We start from the raw sequence: 19,310 nt of genomic DNA on the forward strand, positions 1-19,310 counted from the left end.
GAATACGTAGGCCTAGTGCCTACAGAAAAATATGCTTATCATTCGGATGTCTGTCTGACCGACGATAGAAGCCGGACTCCACTGCGTATTAACCCAATATAGACGCCTGTCCGCCACGCGGGTCGTCGAAATGTCTGTAATGACCCGTACTTTTTGCGTGATTCGTACATTAACAGGTGCGTTATAACTTTTTACTTTCATAAAACTTTCCCACTATCCACACGAGCTCTAAGTGCTAATTGTGATAACTTAAAAACGTGGCAATAAAACTGACATGAGATAGTATCATCTCGAGTAACAAACAGCGATTCATGTCGTATTCCTCATAATAGGTGGCTAACTGCCTACATTAAGACTCCTGGGAGGCATAACGGATACTTAGCGCTCAATAAGGCCTCGTTGTCAAAGTAGCGACAGACGTTCTTGTAATGGCTCTTCCCACGGATCACATACATATGTACAAGTAGGCCGTGTTCCCGCCCACGGCATACTATAGAGACGGTAATAAGTTAAGTTTTTGGGTCGTATTAAAGCTTAGTGAATAAATGTGGTGTTATAAATGGTAATTCTCCAATATCACATATTTTTATAAATTAGACAAAGTCTTAGACAGAATCTTTCTTTACCAATATAGAAAAGTTAGTAGTAAGGAGAGATGAAATAAGCACTACAACAATACAAAAATATGTAGGCTCAAGATATCGGTTATTTATAATCTATGTTAGCCAAAATATAATTCTTTGTTTATCTCCAATCTTATCATTCAATAATGACACTGAATATTAGAAGTTAGAACCATTTCATCATAAGCATAAATGTAGGTGGTTCTTAGGGTGACGCACGAAATATCGTGAGAAACGGAATTGATGTCGTCACTTTGATCCAATATAGTTGTCACATTCACGCCGACATTAAAATAAATCAAAGTAAATGTATCATCTCAAAGCTAAAAATTCTGAATCTTGTCACTGATTATACGAGTGAAACGAGTATTTCTTCACCTACACCTACATAATATTTATGTACGGATACGTGTTCAACTGCAAAAACGAGTGTGTATAACTTATAAATCGAGCGGTAATTGCTTTGTGTAGATATGTACATTGCCTACTTTGTCATTCGATGCTTCATTGGGGTCAATATTTTCTCTAGCATCATATTAATGCTTGAATAATGGAACCTTTATGTTTTCTCGTACAATGACCGAAAAAGTAGGCCGCTCCAAAAACCCTTGGCTATAGACCCCGCCTTGTCATGAAGTACCTAATTGTATTGTGCTATATTGCTGTGGGCCGTAGCTTTACTTAGCCATTATAGTGTAAATAAATAATGTACGGATTTAGAACACTTTGCTACAGGATAGTAAGGACCATTAAGCTTATTCTGTTAACTCACTTGAAGAGAGTAATGACATAAGACGACCCGGTGAAACGGTAATCATTGGAGTCAGTGACATGCCTGCAGGAATTGTTATTAGGAGTAATTCGAGTTGAAGTAACTAACGTCGCGTAGACCACAGGGCGTATGAAAGAGAGGACACAATGGACGGAAATCATCAATCAGCGGTTCTCACCCACGGCTGGGGAGTCCACTGTAGTAATAAGCCTACAACGACTTCCATACAAAGGCCCCTCGAGTATTCTCAGCGTCGCAAACAATTCTTATAATAGAAAGTCAAGATTTTTCTCATTGTACTTGTGTATGTTATTAACTTGGAGCAACGTAAAGCTTTACAACTATACAAATAAAATTCGATATCTATTCCTTTGTTTAGTAACAGAAATATCTTTAATTTGGATTCACTGAAACACTGAACATAAACACCGATTTGTTTGGAAGCAGTTTTTGTATTCCGACTAAAACTTAATTATGGTAGCGACAATTAAGTTTAGTCTAGACGTTCTATTACATGTATGTATACAATATAGTTAATAGCTAACTCATCATATTAAACAATGGAAATAACCTGTTGTTGCAAACAGCACTATAGTTTAATGATTTCCTAATGGTCTCATATTTGCATATAAGGAAATAATAAACCACTGAATTCAGTTGGGAGTAAAAACACCTGCTTCGATGTTTTGTGCTTAATTTCAAGTCGCTTTATTTAAATTTAAAGCGGCCACGTGTCGGTTACAGCTGCTTCGATTTGGCTTGGATGAAAAAAAAGGATGCGAAGTTCCAGTTTTTTTGTGAGCTCCCAACTTTAAGATGGCAGGTGTGAATAAAAGTGCATATGGCCCTTGAGTTGTTTTGTACTTTTTGGTTGATGGTCATTTCTTGTAAAATTTATGGATGTTAGCACAGGAAAGTATAACATTTTCACCACTCATCACTTTTAGGATAAATCTTTATATTTTTTTATTTTTCTCTTACTCGGTTACAATAACATAAATGAGCTTCAAATTGATATTCGAGTTCGCAGCGTTCCAAATGATGTGCAATTCGTTAAATCCGTGTCCTCGGTTAGTTTCGGAAGTGCCAATTCACTGGCTTAGCTCACTTTGTAACCGGCAAGGTCGTTTTTGGCCACAGCGGCGAATGTGTTTAGCGGTGGCTTGTATTCACGCTCGTTATAGGAAGGATAATATGTACAGATGTGTTTTATTTCTGTAATACGTCAAGTGTGATTATGATAACGCAAAATCCGTACTTAGTGGATCATTAAATAACGGTATTGACTTGTTATAATGCTATTGGCTTCTTTCTTATGTTTATGTTTAAATTTTTATTCTCGAATATCAAAATTATTAGTTGTTTCCAAAATTTCTGTTAGATTTACATGTTTTGCTTTTGTACACTTGTTAAATTTGGTGTATGTAAAAAAGTTCTATGAAATCTAAAATCCATTGCATTTTTGTGTACTCAACTATATGTCATGATTGCAGCTTACTCGAATTGCCACTTTCCTCAGAAAGACCTCTAATGGCGACTTCATTATTGCCAATCATCTCGAGCGGCTTCGCTTTTACAATTTCTCCTATTACTAGTCGATCACTAGCATTGCTAAGTGGATACGTTGCGGGGCAAATTTCCTTATTTAACGGTAGCGAGAGTAGTCGAAACGGACATAGGATTTACGACTAATATTTATCGGATTTACGCCGAGGTTTGAGGTATGAAACGTAGTTCTACAAAATCAATCGTAATGTAATCACGTAAAAATGTCAATAAGCACTAATTTACGTCCATTGTATTAATGATAAACGTCATTATCAAAAACGTCTTTCTGAGAATTTTGTCACTCTACGTTTAAGCGTAACTAACTGATATGCAGTACAAAGTTTAAAATTGACGTAAGATTCACTTGAATGCAACTAAAAACCACTGCTGACGCACGACGTGGGCTCTCATACATAAAGTCCTAATTCGTTCTCGTAAACGGCCAATATTCACTATATTGTTGTTACCCGAGTAAAGGGCAGTGCTTTCAGTCAGAATAATAATGTTGAGGCCGCCAAGCCCCGCTCAGCGAGTAATCCATTTTCATGCGACATTGAAGCCTCAACGGACCGGCGTGAAACAAAACCGTCACGTAATAGACAAATTGTTTGGCTATACATTGTAATTTAACGAGTTAACTAACGAATAACAAGTTGCGAATACTTAGGATGACTGGTAATTTGTCTCAAAGAAAATCCGGCGAGTAGGTACTAAACTAGATTTATTTTACAATCTACGGAATATTTGCAATGTTGGTTTAGCCGTGTTGAAATTGGGTGAGATGATGAAAGTTGTTCAAGAATGTTCTTGCGCTGTATGCACTATGTAATGTAGCATTACATAAAATCTCATTTCGCACTCAAGATAGCTACCCGAAATTGCGTTCACGATGGTCGGTATGAATCTGAAGTTAAAAGAGTGATGAAAGCAATAAATTACTGCTGAGTATATGTGATCATGTTCCGGATTCGCTTACATTCACTAAATTTAAATGACTGTAATTTCGTGCAGTGTCATAGCTGTTGTCAAGAGCTCTCAAAGCAAAGACTGAAAAGTTATGTTCCACGTCTTTTTGATATTAACATAATCAAGTGTAAGTAAGGATAATCTTGTGTTTTAATTTTTTGCCAGTTCTTGATGTTTCTATTTTAAATGGGGCCTGTAATTACGACCCTTTTAGGCCTGCGCCCCTGGCAGTTGCCCCTGCTGCTAACCCCAGGCTATGATGTTGACGCTAAATTTGGTCCCTGCACAATTTGAACGAAAAGCCGTGTCATGTCACCCCTCGTCATTCATAATTATTGTGCCCTGATGCATGACAGCTGCTTTTTACATTCCATTGTATGCAGAGGAAGTAATCTAATTGGCCATTATTACACTGGAAGGAAACGAGCGTTTTTAAGTGCGTAGGAAACATCATTGTTTGGTAGAGGAAAGTGATGATCGAAGTTGTTGAAAGCGTAGTCTTTCAACGATGATGTCGATGTGTATTGAATGCTAATCTTAGGTTCAGAGTTTGTATTGTACATGTATGTACTATTAGAAGAACTGTCGAAAATTTGAAAAATATGTGGGTGTTAGGAGTCTTACTAATTCCTTCTTTTAAATATCAGAGTTTGGAGTGAAGGAGTAATACGGATCAACTATGACTCCTTTGTAGAATCGCTGTTTGATATCCAGTAAGTATAAAAGCAGACAGCACTGCCATTTTTTCTTCACTCCCGTAAAAAATAAACTCAAGTCGGTTTCAATTTAAAGTGTTTTCTGAAAGAGATAATGGTTTGAGATTTATTGTTGTAAAAGTATTCTCGCTCGAATTTATTCAAAGATGTCAGTATTATTTTGCGTACTTTTCATTTCGTGTATATTCAATTTCTTGAATAGTGCAAGGAGAAGCTTTTGATATAATAAATATAATTCCACTATTACTATTTCAACAATTCCTGGTTACTTTACTATTTTTAGATGTTGCTATTTATTACGTATGTTGCACTGTATTTTAGGTTTATATGACAGAACAATGTTAGCGAATTAGAAAGGAATACCAATACTTCCAAAAACTCATCCTATATTCAAGAGATCATTACGATTTCTTGAGCTCTAATGTTTACTGAACTATTTTTATATACATAACTCACGAACACATACTTAAATAGTATGTATTCGTGAATAAAGTTGCTTGACAGCAAACTGGACTGTAGATTGTGTATTATGTATGACGTCATTGGTAACAAACGTGGGATTACTAATCTTTATCCATCAACCTTAGTTTTATTTAGGTAGCACAATAGAGAAGACAAGATAACAAAGTGACGTTCCCTCGTGTTATGTAGGGTAATAATATTTGACCTCTGACGGTATCTAATTCGGTTTGTTCATTTACGGGCGGTACGTCAAATTGAGTCTTTTGTAACGTTTCCCAACGTAGTGGTTCCTCATCTACTACAATGGATTTATGTAAGTATCAAACATTAAAAAAAAATACATTAGATTTAAAATTTCGTATTATAATGATGTATGTATAATTAAAATTATGTGATGTGAAGAAATGGAACTTGTTACTTTGTATTCGTTTACGTGCATTTGAAAATAACATTACTTAACTACACCTGTCACACGTCGCTATCTTTGTGAAAACCTCACATAGTAGACTCTATGCACGTTTTTTTAATGTCTTAGCTGTTACTATCAAGAACAATTACAGCTATCGTTACACGTGCTCCATCTCATTGCAAGCGTTTCGAAATTTTCGTTTTATTATACCATTGTTTCCATCGCTCTGTACGTCGTGTTACAAGTTACAAGTGTTGTTGGTTCCATTGTCGTCGTTCAAGGAACTGCGGAGAGGCGTTCGACCGAAACGTCATTACGTATTTTTTAGGCTCGTTTCGGTGATTGCTTATATTTTCATCTGCTTCACTTATCGTCAAGAGATCAATTCGGCAGATGTTCTGTGGGGCTCAGCGGCCAATCGGCTCGGAGGCTTTGAACAGCTGTGCACACATTGTGAACGTTGGGCATTAACCGATGCGGGCAGCCCACCCTTGTACTTAAATAAAACCATTTTGGTGCGATATTATATTGAAATTGGCTTCTGATAGAGTAGTTTCGAATGTGAATATCTTTAAATAACGATTGCGTTCATGGTCTGAGCTGTAAGCTGTATTCATAATCGAGTTGTGACTATCACTCGATAAGTAAATAAAGTAAATGTATGAAATAATTTATGTAATATAAATAAATATGACGTAACACGTTAACATAGGATTAAACCTTTAAATGAAGGTGAACTTGAACACCCACAATTGTATGTATTGTGAAGGTCAGCGGACACCGCTAATTTAATCTGTACAAATATTAAGATATATGGTTCGTATTATTTTAGGCGTTTGCATATACATCAATTTTGAAACATTTACAACAAAGTAAATTATTTTGTCCAGTAAAAAGTGATAATTCCAACTTTCGACTAGATCTCGGATCATTGAACGTAGTTATATGAACTATTGTTATCTTTATACTGAAGTTTTTACATAGAAGCTTAAACGAAAGCTTATGAAAATGGAACATCTAAGCCTCTGGCTGACACCGATTATGGTAATATGTAACGTTGGCAGTGATAGTACTGTTGGCAGCAGAGTTTTATAGGTCGGTAACCTAAAGAGTGACGTCTGCGTTGAAGTGCTTCTTCAAGATATCATATAAATGTGATCTTCGATGCTTTTTTATAGAACCTCTTGAATATCGGTGATGAAATGTAAATTCATATTTTAGCATAAAAATGTAAAGAGATATTAAAATACACTCACAAGTTCCAGAATATTTTTTGTAAAGTTTGGTTTACTAAAAATAATCTGTTCTTATATAATGGTAATTAAATTATAGTTAGAAATCAAAACGGAAGCCCAGAGACGCGCGTTAATTTTTAACACGCTTTTATTAGCTTCAGACGTATGTATGTTGGTATGTTGGTATGTTAGTATGTAACGGAATCTTTGAACATGATTTTAACCCCCTTCAAAACGTCGGATTAATACGAAATTTGGCATACTTATTAAGGACCGATGACAATTCAATATTTTAAACATTAATAGTTTTGTACCATTGCCCTTATCAACATCCTCTGGATTAATTATTTTCGAGGCGAGATTTTTCAAACACCTTCAGCAAAGTTCATCGCAACTTTAGATTGCAAATAATTATTGCTATTTAGTTTCAATAGGCGTAACTTTTATATCGTGATTTTCAGTTTAGAAAATAATAATGTTATTTCCCTATAACTCAAATGTTCTGAAACATATCTATAATGCGCTCTTGTAGAATAATTTTTAGGATTCCGTACTCAAAGGTTAAAACGAAACCCTCTGCGGTCTGTTCTTCTGTCGTTGGGCTTTATCTCTTAAATCGTAATAGATAGACACTTGATTTTTTTACAAACGATGAATAATGGTGGTCGCTATAACGAGAAATACTAAAAATTAATAAATAATTATAGTTCAAAAAACTAAAAAACACGCTTTTATTATAAAATCAACTAAAAAGTAGAAAATAATTTTCAATTCCTTATTTGATTCTTAGATTGAAAATTATTTTCTACTTTTTAGTTGATTTTATAATAAAAGCGTGTTTTTTAGTTTTTTGAACTATAATTATTTTTGTTACTCAGCTATTTTTTTTTAATCAGTGTCTGTCTTCAACGAAGAAATTACTAAATCTATTGCCGCGTCCGCTCGCATGGCATTTGCCGCAAAATCCACACCCCTACAAAAGTTTGGCTTGATCAAAAGCCATGCTACAGGCGCTTGCAGATCTACACAAACCAAATCAAACGCTCTAACCACACGTTTGAATTTTTGACGATTTGGCAAGCGTTTTGATGCGACATAAAGTTGTATATCTATGCTACTGTAATACAAATAAGATGACCATTAAAAATAAAAGTAGCCAGTGTTCCACTCATATCGCGTCGCTCACACATTTAGACAATGGGTAAAAGTAGTTCGTTAATTGCACGCCTGCTTGATCTACTTTTTTTATACCGGAGCTCGCCGGGTTTAAACGTGTTCAACGGCTAGCTACTTTCCAGTTCATTAGGCTTCATTAACGTTATTTTAAGGTCCGTGCTTTTCGTTGGTGGTAATTTAGGGTTCGCTAGGTCTTGCAAATGTTGACATACAACTCCTCACTACATTTACCATTAAATAAATAATATAATGAATTTTATATATTTACCATTAAATAAAGTAAAACCTTTAGTTTACAATTTTATATTTTGTTGTTACGCAGAATGGTGCAGTTTCAAGGTGGCAGAATCCATTGTGGGATGACTCTGGGGGTACCACCGCGTCTTCTATTTCTGCCCATTTATAGCTGTGTTACCCGCTGCTAAGTTCTGGTTCGAAAATGTGGTTAGGAGACATTTTTTTTCCTAGGAGTGTCAACTTAGTCCTCAAGCGTTTCATTTCCACGCTCTACCTTTTCTCTTTCTATCGTATTTTCTTTCTTAACTATTTTTATTTTATTTCGATTATCGTAATGTGCTTACGAGCTAAGTTGAAAGACGTCTCTTTAATCCGTGTTTGCTGGTCGTTGGCACACAAATTCACGTGATTCGTCATACCTGACTCACTCTTTATATCGGTCCACTCATAATAGCAACAAATATTGTAAGTATTTTCTTCTTAGCTACGGCTTTCCTGATAATAATTTTGTTTATAAATATTAATTTATTAAAATTACAGATATGTTTTACGCTTTACTATACATAGTTTATTTGTGTAACGAGATATACGATGAAAGTAATCGAATATACTGTTGTAAAAATATTTGATATAGGTTTGCTGATTGAAATATAAACAGCGACAGGCAATATGCGGATATTATTTATAAATGACGTGAATGTTGTGTCCTTGTCCGTCATACTGTTCAGTGTTTTTGTTGACTTTGGATGTGAAACTATTACATGAAACGAATTTAATATGAACGCAATTTATCCGTCTTTTTGTCCGTTTATCGGATCATAATATTGGCAATTGTTTTGAAGTGTTCGATTTACCCAAATATTATATCATTGGTAGGTATAATGAATAACAGAGTGCCTATGACCGATCGCAAGTAGGTACAGACATAGTTAATGGACATGCAATTAGTCTGATGGTCGCTGTTCCCTATGGACGTCTGCAACCAACTCAAAACGACAGGAGTTCCAGACGTTAACTCCGTTGATATTCAAATATTATTTGAGCAAAGCAAACATGTCGGTTAGTCAAGGAACAGTGTTTCCAAATCTCCTTCGATCATTATCACGATAAGCTCGCTAGATAAGGTCATGAAGGTTTGGGTCGGTAAATAATTTTCGTTTTTGGCATGAGCTGCGCAAAGTCAACAACCCCAATGTTCGAGGGAAAAATTTCATTGAACAAACCTTTTTAAAATAATTTACTAAAATTTACAAAATTTTGACTAATTTAATTTAAGATGTTTACTAATTTGTAACTTTGACGGAAAAAACATACACCAGTACATAATATAGCTATTGCTATATAAACAGACACAAATAAAGTGACTCATTAAACATTTAGCGACCTCAGCATTTGGCGTTCGCCAAACATGTTCGGTGAGAAATCTAATGGCACCCGCCCACATATATTTACTCACTGACACTTCTGCTTAATTGTTTATTACTTCTGAACATTTCGCTTAATAGATATAAAAAATCACACATGTTGTACTAGTTTAAATTAGGTTAATCCTTAGTGTATCGAAACTAATAACAAAATTTAATTCTCTCGATATTGAGCAGTAATTAGTGAAATTTATCTATATTTAATGATTAAAATAACTGTTTAATATTTCAATACGGAACTGTAAATGTTGAATTTGCATCGAGGGTGCGCATCGAATGTGACTAATTAGTGGATAACTAGTTTCTTATTTACCATTAGTATAAATATTTTATAATGCAGCTCCTCTGATATTAAGTGATCACGCAATCATGCACATCTGTGAACAAATCTGTAAGCAAAAGTCTTCAATCCAATTATACAGCTCGAACACTAAGTTCCTTACCTTAAGTTATAAACTATGAGGAATAGGTAAAATTTCATATACTACGTAGGTGTGAGCTCGGTGCTTCCGTCGTCGGATCACGAAGAGTCAACTTTTAAGAGCCTTGATGTAATTTTGGTTCGGTCTTACTTTAAGTAAATAATTCATTCTTGTTAACTTTATTTACACCACTAAAGTATCAATTTTAACACATAAACACGAAATAGAAATCACGTACACTCAAATGATAATATTAATAATTTGCATGTATTGGAAATGTATGTTAAGGTTTCTCCTAAATTAATTAGATTTTGACAAATATACGCGAAATCGCAATGCCAGTTATTCTTGCCGATTACGATTGGCACACATCCAAACCAATGCGTTAAGTACGTACATACGTACGTGTGCAATTTATAATAATGCGTACTACTATGACTATTAAAATACTGTAATGTTGCAATTATAGTAGTTCATTTAGAAACTATTTTTAATGTCAAAGCTAGTTGAATTTAATATAATAGTAAAACGAAAAATGCGAACAGTACCTTAGTAAATGTAAGAAGCACTAGCAAGAATTCATCTTGCCCCTGAAAGGAACAAATTAAAGTCTGTCGTTGTGCAGAAATACATAAACATAGTTTTAATAGTCACTCAGAAGTCTGCAAAGGCACCTATTGTTATATTAAAACGCAGTGTACGAAGTTAAGATGTAAACGCTATTTACAGTCCATAAACTATATTTCCTTCACAATGTATGCTGTTTCCTTTGAATATTTAATGCTCACAACTTCACACCTAAGGTTTCCATAAATATTTGTTAAAGCGTTTAGCGTTTGCAAATAACAACCTTTAAGCAAAACGAGAGTAGTTTACGTAATAAAACAACGTAATATTACGCACTAGTATGTGAAATTTTACGCATTTTTATGGATGCATTTTAAGTAAGCCTTCTATCGCGTCATCTTAACTGCAACAATTATATCGCACTTCTAAACGCATGGAAAAAGTCTGGAAGCATTTTCTACCATAGATTAATGGTTAACCCGCTTCAGATGTTTTCAAACCGCGAAACGCCGTATCAAAGGCGTAATAATTTCTATTCGATGATAATAACCGGGACTACGGAAAATAGCTGTTATCCATCGTAGGATGGATGACCGATATTTGCCAAGACGGACATGGTCAGGAGTAGTCCTGACCATGTCCGTCTTGGTAAATCGGTTAATATCGATTATTCGCGTGTACTTGAGTCAGTATCAACCTTAATGTTTGTGCGAGTTATTGGATATGGCGCCTGTCATAAATTGAATCCGGGTCAAGAGGTCCCAAGGGCGGGTTCAAGGAATTTAATATGTTTCTATTCATCGCACACTAGGGGATTTATCACTTGGTTGAGAATATTGAGTTATCGATGGAAGGAAATTAGATTATATTGACTTTGCTTATTAACGAACATTCTTGGATGGTCAATGGGTATGCGAACCAAAAATATATTAAGGACATTTTAAGATGATAGCTTTCTATATATAAAACGTTATTTTTGAGAGTGGCAGAATTCTATATTAAACCTTCTGCTACAGCCACTATATCCTTGGAAGTGTTTCCAGTGTTATTTACAAGGAGAGTTACTTAAATGAAGTGCTTCAAATTAGATTGCCTTTAAATAGGACGCAAATTTACTTAGATATTAGATACTATTCAGTGTAGGTGGAATATTTAATTAAATGTCAATAAGTCTCAAGTGTATCTTGCTTATGTATTGTAGTAGAAATAAATATATTTGTAACATAAGCAAACGACAGGAAAATTAAGGAATGGTTCTTAGATTACCTAAATGTATGTTTACTTTATGTACATTCGTATTTCCATATGTATAGAACAATAGTTTTAGTATTAACTTCACAATTTTATTCAATTCGCAAAACGTGAATCAGCTTGAGATGCCATAAAAGTTTCTAATGAAAAGAAATGGTCGCTCCCCTACTGCGGATTATATTTAACCGCAAAAATACTGCAGCTAAGCGCTAAAAGCAGGCCAAGTTCATCCTCTGCCACCTCATCGCTTAATTAACGCAATTTTTAATGGAGTCATTACTGTAAGGTTAACTGCAAACGGACTTAGAAAATATTATGATTATACACGTTAAATGAGACCATTTGTAAAAGAAATTAAGCAAATAAGTTAATTGTGTTGTGTGATCTATGTTTGTGAAATTATGAACATTTTTCATTATAAAATGTGTGAAATCTATTCGTTTTCTCATTACGCGTAGTGAGGAAACAAGGAGATTACAGAAACAGAAATATTGCATTATTTTGTTTACTAGCCCGTGTCATTCACTAGCATTATTTCATTTAGTTATTACTATTTATTATTACCACCGCACGAAGATTGTAATATAATAATCATTAAGATTTTATCATTAATTCGTTGGACGGATGATTTCTAGAGCACAATTATGAAACAGGTTGCAAACAGAAGTATCTAGATAAATTATATTATATAATACTTGTGGTGATGAAGCCTTAGGCAGAACGGTGTGGGTTATAATAGGTTGGGTTGAGCGGACTTAAGTTTTTATTGGATTAACTGCCCGCATGCAAATTACTTAACGGTATTAAATACATTCAAAGCATACAACTATTTGTCTCGCTGCGTTGATAATAAGTTCTACAATTCCTTCGTACATTTAAAAAAATATTTCACTAGAGTTGTCTTAATCTGGCAAAAATAGAAATACACGTGATTCGCGTCGGGCCACATGGCGAGTTATGATATTTTAATACACCACTTCGTACATTAATTTTAATATGAGACACATTAACACAGTTACTATTCCATTAAGCAAATAAACCACGTCTCCCTGATATTACGGAATTAAGGGACTGGCACGCAGGGCTAACATTTTTAATAAAGTAACGCTTGCGAGCGAAAACTAACCTTATGCTGGTAGTATTACAGTAAGGTGTAAGTTAGGTAGAACATACACATACATACATTACACAAAAATTCCCAAACACAAGCTCAGAACCTCGCAAGTCATATGTGTACGGTACGAGTATGTAATGTATTTCCACGCACCCTCTTTGCTTTTTGAGGTCGTGTCCTATAAATAACAATGAAAATTAATTGTGTCAAATTATCAAATGGGTGTACCGAATTTGTACAACCTAAATCTTTATACAAAATACCCTATTTCACACATTTTGATACATATTTATATTAATGTACTTTCTAGATATGTCTTTATGCACAAACATCTAATGCGCAAAGATTTGTTTCGCTGTACTGATATTGTTATCGTAAAGATCTCTCGAAAGTTTGACCCACGCCTTGAACCATTTCAAAAATGTTGAATGTTTCTTCTACTCTGAGATGGAATGCGACAAATTCGTTCCGGCATTAAGCCGACATCTTAATGCCCCTTTGAAATGGCTTGCTTGCCTTTAAATCTAAAATGCCTCTGTACTTTTACGACTACATCTCATTCAAAATATTCCATTTGTATTTTATGTATTATACCATCTCTTATATGATTTCAACTTTCTATTCTTTCTACAATGTTTTGATCTTTACTAAAATAACGTCAAGTATAGTCTTCTATTCTAAATATAGGCACTTCTGTGTTTTCATTCTTACCATATCGATTGAATATAGCAATTGGTTTGATTTGTAACAAATTTGAAACTAGTTTGACTTATTCCAGGCCAATCGATGGAAGTTAAAATCTTGTAAATCGAGCCTTATTGAAATGCTTGTCATTAAAGATTTTTATAATAATTTTGTAGAACACCAATAAAATATAACATAAATATAGGTCGAACCTCACACTCGGAAAATGGTATAGAAATGTAGCAACTATTACCTTAGTATTTTTCTCTCATATTAGTCTAGCTGCAAATCACTGGGGAATGCCAATAGTTATCAGTCAATATTCATGGAGTCTTTTCGCTATGTAAAATCAAAATATACGCAGCAGTTTGGATATTTGGATGTTTGCGGATTGCTTTTTGCGTAATAAACCCAATACCGATCCTACTTGTAAGTGTACCGTGCAATCTTGCACAATAGCGTATCGTTGGTCCAGAAACTTCTGAGAATGCGCATATTGGCTAATACTTTTCATAATTAGTATGGTGTGCTTGCGACGCATACTAATTTGTGTCGTATTAATTATGCGATACCATATTTTGAAACATAGCCATCTGGTAGTCGATCGAAGTAATTGCGTGACTGACCGTGATCAAATCATCGTTCAACATAAGCAATGCAAAACATGATGCAGCTTGCGCTAGTGCTGTTTATATCATAAAAATATAATTTAAGTACTCAGCCAATGATAGTAGATTAGATATTAGTGTTTCTTGATTGATTGGATTTGGTTTTTTAAAAAGTTTGATCTACTATTCCATGCTGATTTTCATTTCCCGCGCTTCTCGTATTCTTGGCCACTACTGGTGGACATGTTTCTAAAAAATATAAGAAGTTCAAAGTGTTCAAACAAGCTTATAACATTGGCGCCAGTAGGCGAAGAAAGGCTGATCTACCAGGTAATTTCTATTGCTATTTTGATTTTGTTACTGTTTATTACATAGTGGCGTTAGATTAAACTTTCAGTGATATTAGTCTGTAAACTTTGTGATTCTATCTCACATGTTATATTCAATTTTGTCAATTCTACACCAAGGCTCTGCGTGATTTTTGGTTGAATAATTCATCACATTCGAAATAGGTTTGATCATTAAGATATTAAACGTTAATGCGCCACCCATATTCCAAGCGTTATGTTTCGAGTCACATCAGGTTTAATAAAACGATTGTGTTACTATTCAATACTTTGAATGCTCATAAGTGATTATCTTTTAAATTATATCAATTAAAGTATTTTTGTCATTTGTAGGTTCATATGTACCAGATTGCTTACTGACAATTATTATTGGCGATTTAAATTCGAATAAATTCAGTAACGCTATCAATATTACATTGAATTGATTGATAAGTCCCAATTATTTCACGTATCATGTTATAAGGTATTCGATCCAGATTAATATGCCTTTTAAAGGTTTTCAACTCATTTTGGATTCTCTGTTAGGTTTAGCTTTTAAAGAATACAAATAGGTTCGAAATTGAGTTTGATTATTCACGCTGCCCTAAAACCATCTTATTTTTATGCGAAACGCGTGTAGTAGTACGTGCTAGCCTCTGCGGAAGTTAACTTAAGGCTTTTACGTCTTTAACTAATGGTAATTACTTCCTATGAGTTTGATCATCTTTGATAAACTGGCATTGTTTGTACGGAATACAAACTAGACTTGGCGTATTTAATATCTCGTCTCCAGATATTTGTAGGATTTTAAAGTTCTTGTGTGCCAAATTTCTAAATGTTTGGAGTAATTTTACTTACTTTGATTTATGCCCCAAATCTGATATTGATAATAAAATTCTATTACTATGCTTAGTGCTGATTTTCTTGAGAGCTCTGAAGTGTAGTTATGATATCTTCGGAAGGAATATTTTTGTCAATATTTCATTTTGTTAATTCATATTTTGACCTCAAATGTAATCTCAAGAATAAAATCGACTTCTGAAAGCTTAGTTAAAGAGCCATCCTCGTTTACCCCCGGGATTAATTGCTTCCCGGGAATGTCTCTGGGATGTTTTCTCTTCCCAAGAGTTTACACAAAGACGTCAAAGGAGAACGCCTCGGGCTACTCTCGCTTTCTAATGTGCCTATTTCTCACGATGTCGTCGTATCTTGTACTACATTTCTTCGTGTTTCTAGCAAATATAAATACATTTTTTTGGGATGTACCTATTTGATATTTGCTTTAGTTTTCATTGATTATCACGTTATTTGTTCCAAGCTGCCTTTTCTAAGGTTAAATGCCTTTCTCCTACTATTTTTTTCCTACAAATTAATTATATTACCAAAATGTTACAATAAATTTTGTTTCTGGCAAACGTATAAACTACACTGAACTGAAAGAATAGTTATGATTTTTAAGTGAAATATTTATTTTGATATATTGCACTAAATCATGAGAAAAATTAAACTCGATGTCCCAACATTAAAATGTGTGTTAATTACAAAATTATTTCGATACTTTATCTAAGTAACTCTAAACTAGGCCACTGACTTAAAAGACTTTCGCAACATGTAAAACTGGAGGCTATTAAACTAATTTGTTTGTCAAGAAGTATGAAATACATACTTTAAATTAATTAATTATTAAATAGAAGAGTTTGTTGAATTTTATGCGATTCCAAGATCGTTATCTAACCATTAAATATGTGTACATACATAATTTGAAAAGTATTGAATAAATTACTGCTGCAAAAACTTGTTACAATCTCCATTGGCTGTCCATTTACAAAGCTAGCTAATGTTGCTAATTATTTTAAATGTCAACAAATGTTAAAGCAACGCCTAATGATATTTTGATTTGGCCTAATCGTGTTAAAGGATCGCGATTTATAATAAATTTTAATAATATAATAATATAATAATTGCATGGTAATTGGTTGTAATAGATATAAATAAATGAATATCCACAACAATAATAGAAAGTTTAGAAGCCACGACACTATATTATCTAAGAGATATTTATAACTTTTAGAAGTTACTTCGATAGAGATGGCATCGCGTGGGGCGTAAGATTGAAAGTTAATCAAAGTTTACGTTATCGCGAGATGTAAGAATTGTACAGATCTTTGGATGTAACGGTGAAATTCCGTACATAGGAAAGTGTATACCTGCAGTCCGAACACGGTAAAAACGACAAGGTCGACGGAGGCGTTCACTTTCGCCACCACAATTCGTTAAGCACGAGTTGCACCTAGCTCATGTTCAGCTGAGGTTTGTTGATAGCGATAGCTTTATCGTTGCCTTTCAACGCGTTACAAATGCTGCGATGTGTGAATGTAGTGTAATATTTACTATTAGGTACTTTTATTTTTACTGTAATTTATTGTGTACATTTTTCGTCGATGGTCTTTTTACGTCGATTATCTTTATGTCTATGGAACTATACTTACAATGCTCATTATATTGCATTAACGCAATTAACGAAAAGAAAAGTACCATAACTGTTTCGCGAATACTAACAATTTCATTACTTACCCAGTTTTCCATTATTTTCTCAATTGAATTATGTACCACCCTCTGGAAAGTTTCCTCATCATAATTAATTTCCTGAAGCTTTAACCAACGAAACAATGTATAATTTTCCAATCAAGTCACAATTGTTTCATTATTGACGTCATTGACGCCTTTAAATGACGTATTTTTAATTGCCATTCTTAGTTTATATAGTACGTCAATTTGATCAAATGTTTTGCAGTCTTTGCGAGTTTGTTAGACCAGTAAAGGCATAGTACGAACGTTAACACACGTCAAGAAAACGATTTCTCTCGGTCTCGTTATAGTTTGTCCAGAAAGTTGAAAGATTTAATAGATAACATTTATCAAGTCCGGATAAAATATCTCCCTTTTGTGATACAGCAGAAAAGCTTAATTTTACATGGTTATTATATGGATTCCTTTATTCTCCGCACAACGTCGACAAAATTGAACAGATAATGCTTTACGATTTTTAGTAGTCGTATGGTTCCTTTTGTTTTCAAAGGAAAACCCATTCAGCTTCGTTAAATTTGAGTACTTTTGTTATGAACAGTTGGCTTCAATTGACTTGCCTGCGTATACAGTTGTGGAGTGTAAACAAAGGCCTAATTGAAATCAATGTAGGAAATGTTAAGGTTAAGTGGTGTGTCAATTTGCTGAATATTCTTTATTGATGATTAGAATGTTATGTACAGCAGGACTTTGTATTGTATTTGTGAAGGTACCAAATAGCTGTACCGGCACTGTTGAGTACATACTCCTTTTTGCCCCGGAATCTAGTAATAAGTTTGTGATCAGCTCTATTCAGGCCAATTATCTGTTTGACATCTACTGGTAAAATAAAGACCATGGGCATAACACATCCATAGTACCTCGCGAACATCGACTAAATGTATTTCAAGTCGTATTACATAAATAAGGTCGCTTAAGACTGTAAAAACAGAACATTGTCCTCATGCTGATTGACGATACGATGGCCTATTTGAGTTGTCTTCCTACCTGTTAAACGAAGGTCATTTTTTATAACTGAATGACTGCTTTTGGGAATAGCGTTTTTAGCGCTATCGTTTTGTTTGGTTAGATCTTATTGTATAATTTTTTAAGTTATAAAAAGTAGCGTATTCATTGTGCTTGAAATTAACTAAGATCATTAACTATTTATAGCAATTAACAACATCGTGTTGTTGCAAATGTTCTTTTTAGCTTAATATTTCTGATATTTAATTGTACTGTCTTACGTTTATTGGTGGTTCTGATGCAATGTTTTAATTGAACCGATCAATTGTGATTGTTCGACACGCAAGGCCGTCTCTCGTAGGTGTTAAAAATAGTTTGATATTGTGGTGACTGATAGAGCTAATATTCTTTATGTTATATGGTTAACATGCAGTTTCGTATTTTAATTAAAAATTACTTTTGTAAACGAAATTGATTTTAACTGTTTTCAAAATTTTATTCTTTGATTGTTTAGGATAAAAGTAATCTAATCAATTAAAAACTTGACTAAGTCTTTGTTTATTAATTATTATTACTGTTTCTAATCAGGAAACCGATACTTTGGTCTACTGTCGAAAACCACATATACTAGTTTGTTATGTAAATGTTCTTTCCCTCCCTCTATTTACTATAATTTGGCAAAAGGATTTCAATTAGTCACGCTATTACATACTTGTAATTCATTTCATTCGTGTTAGCTTGTATCAGTCGGAGCGCCACTTATAGAAGTGAATGAATGCTTCATTTCTTTCGATGCTCTAATACCGTTAGCTCATCATCGGCACATCTGCGTAGCAGGGACGTAACATGTGCTCCATCGCCGATAACGTTCCAAAAATAAATGATGTTAATTTGTTCGGCACTCACATTGCGTATGGAATGCGCGTTTATTGAGTCGAGTGCTCGCTATTCATTTCTACTTCCTTTACTTTAACTGCTAGCGCTACCGCATAAAGAATGTCTCGGTCTCTCAGTAACTATAACTCTCAAAAACATGGATCTTTTGAAACTGATAGCGCACTTAAGTGGTGTTAAAGTTATTCGGGGTCATCGCCCGCTTTCTCCTACATGTTTATACGATTTCGTAAATCTTATGTCATGGTGTCTGCTGCGGTGATAGGCGTAAACACACGACCGATGATGAACACAGTATAAACATCGAAGCTTAGCGCGTGCTTCATACAAAGACAAACACATGTG

At 34.2% G+C, this 19,310-nt stretch overlaps 1 protein-coding gene across 1 annotated transcript in view; it reads left to right on the forward strand.

Moving 5' to 3' along the window:
• Positions 1-19,310, forward strand: part of fwd (phosphatidylinositol 4-kinase beta fwd) — a 51,197-nt gene that overhangs the window by 12,242 nt on the left and 19,645 nt on the right. The window lies entirely within an intron of this gene.

The sequence above is a fragment of the Epargyreus clarus genome, unplaced genomic scaffold (assembly GCF_041222505.1).
Source record: "Epargyreus clarus isolate Ecla_fem2 unplaced genomic scaffold, WU_Ecla_fem_2.2 ptg000019l, whole genome shotgun sequence".
NCBI lineage: Eukaryota > Metazoa > Arthropoda > Insecta > Lepidoptera > Hesperiidae > Epargyreus > Epargyreus clarus.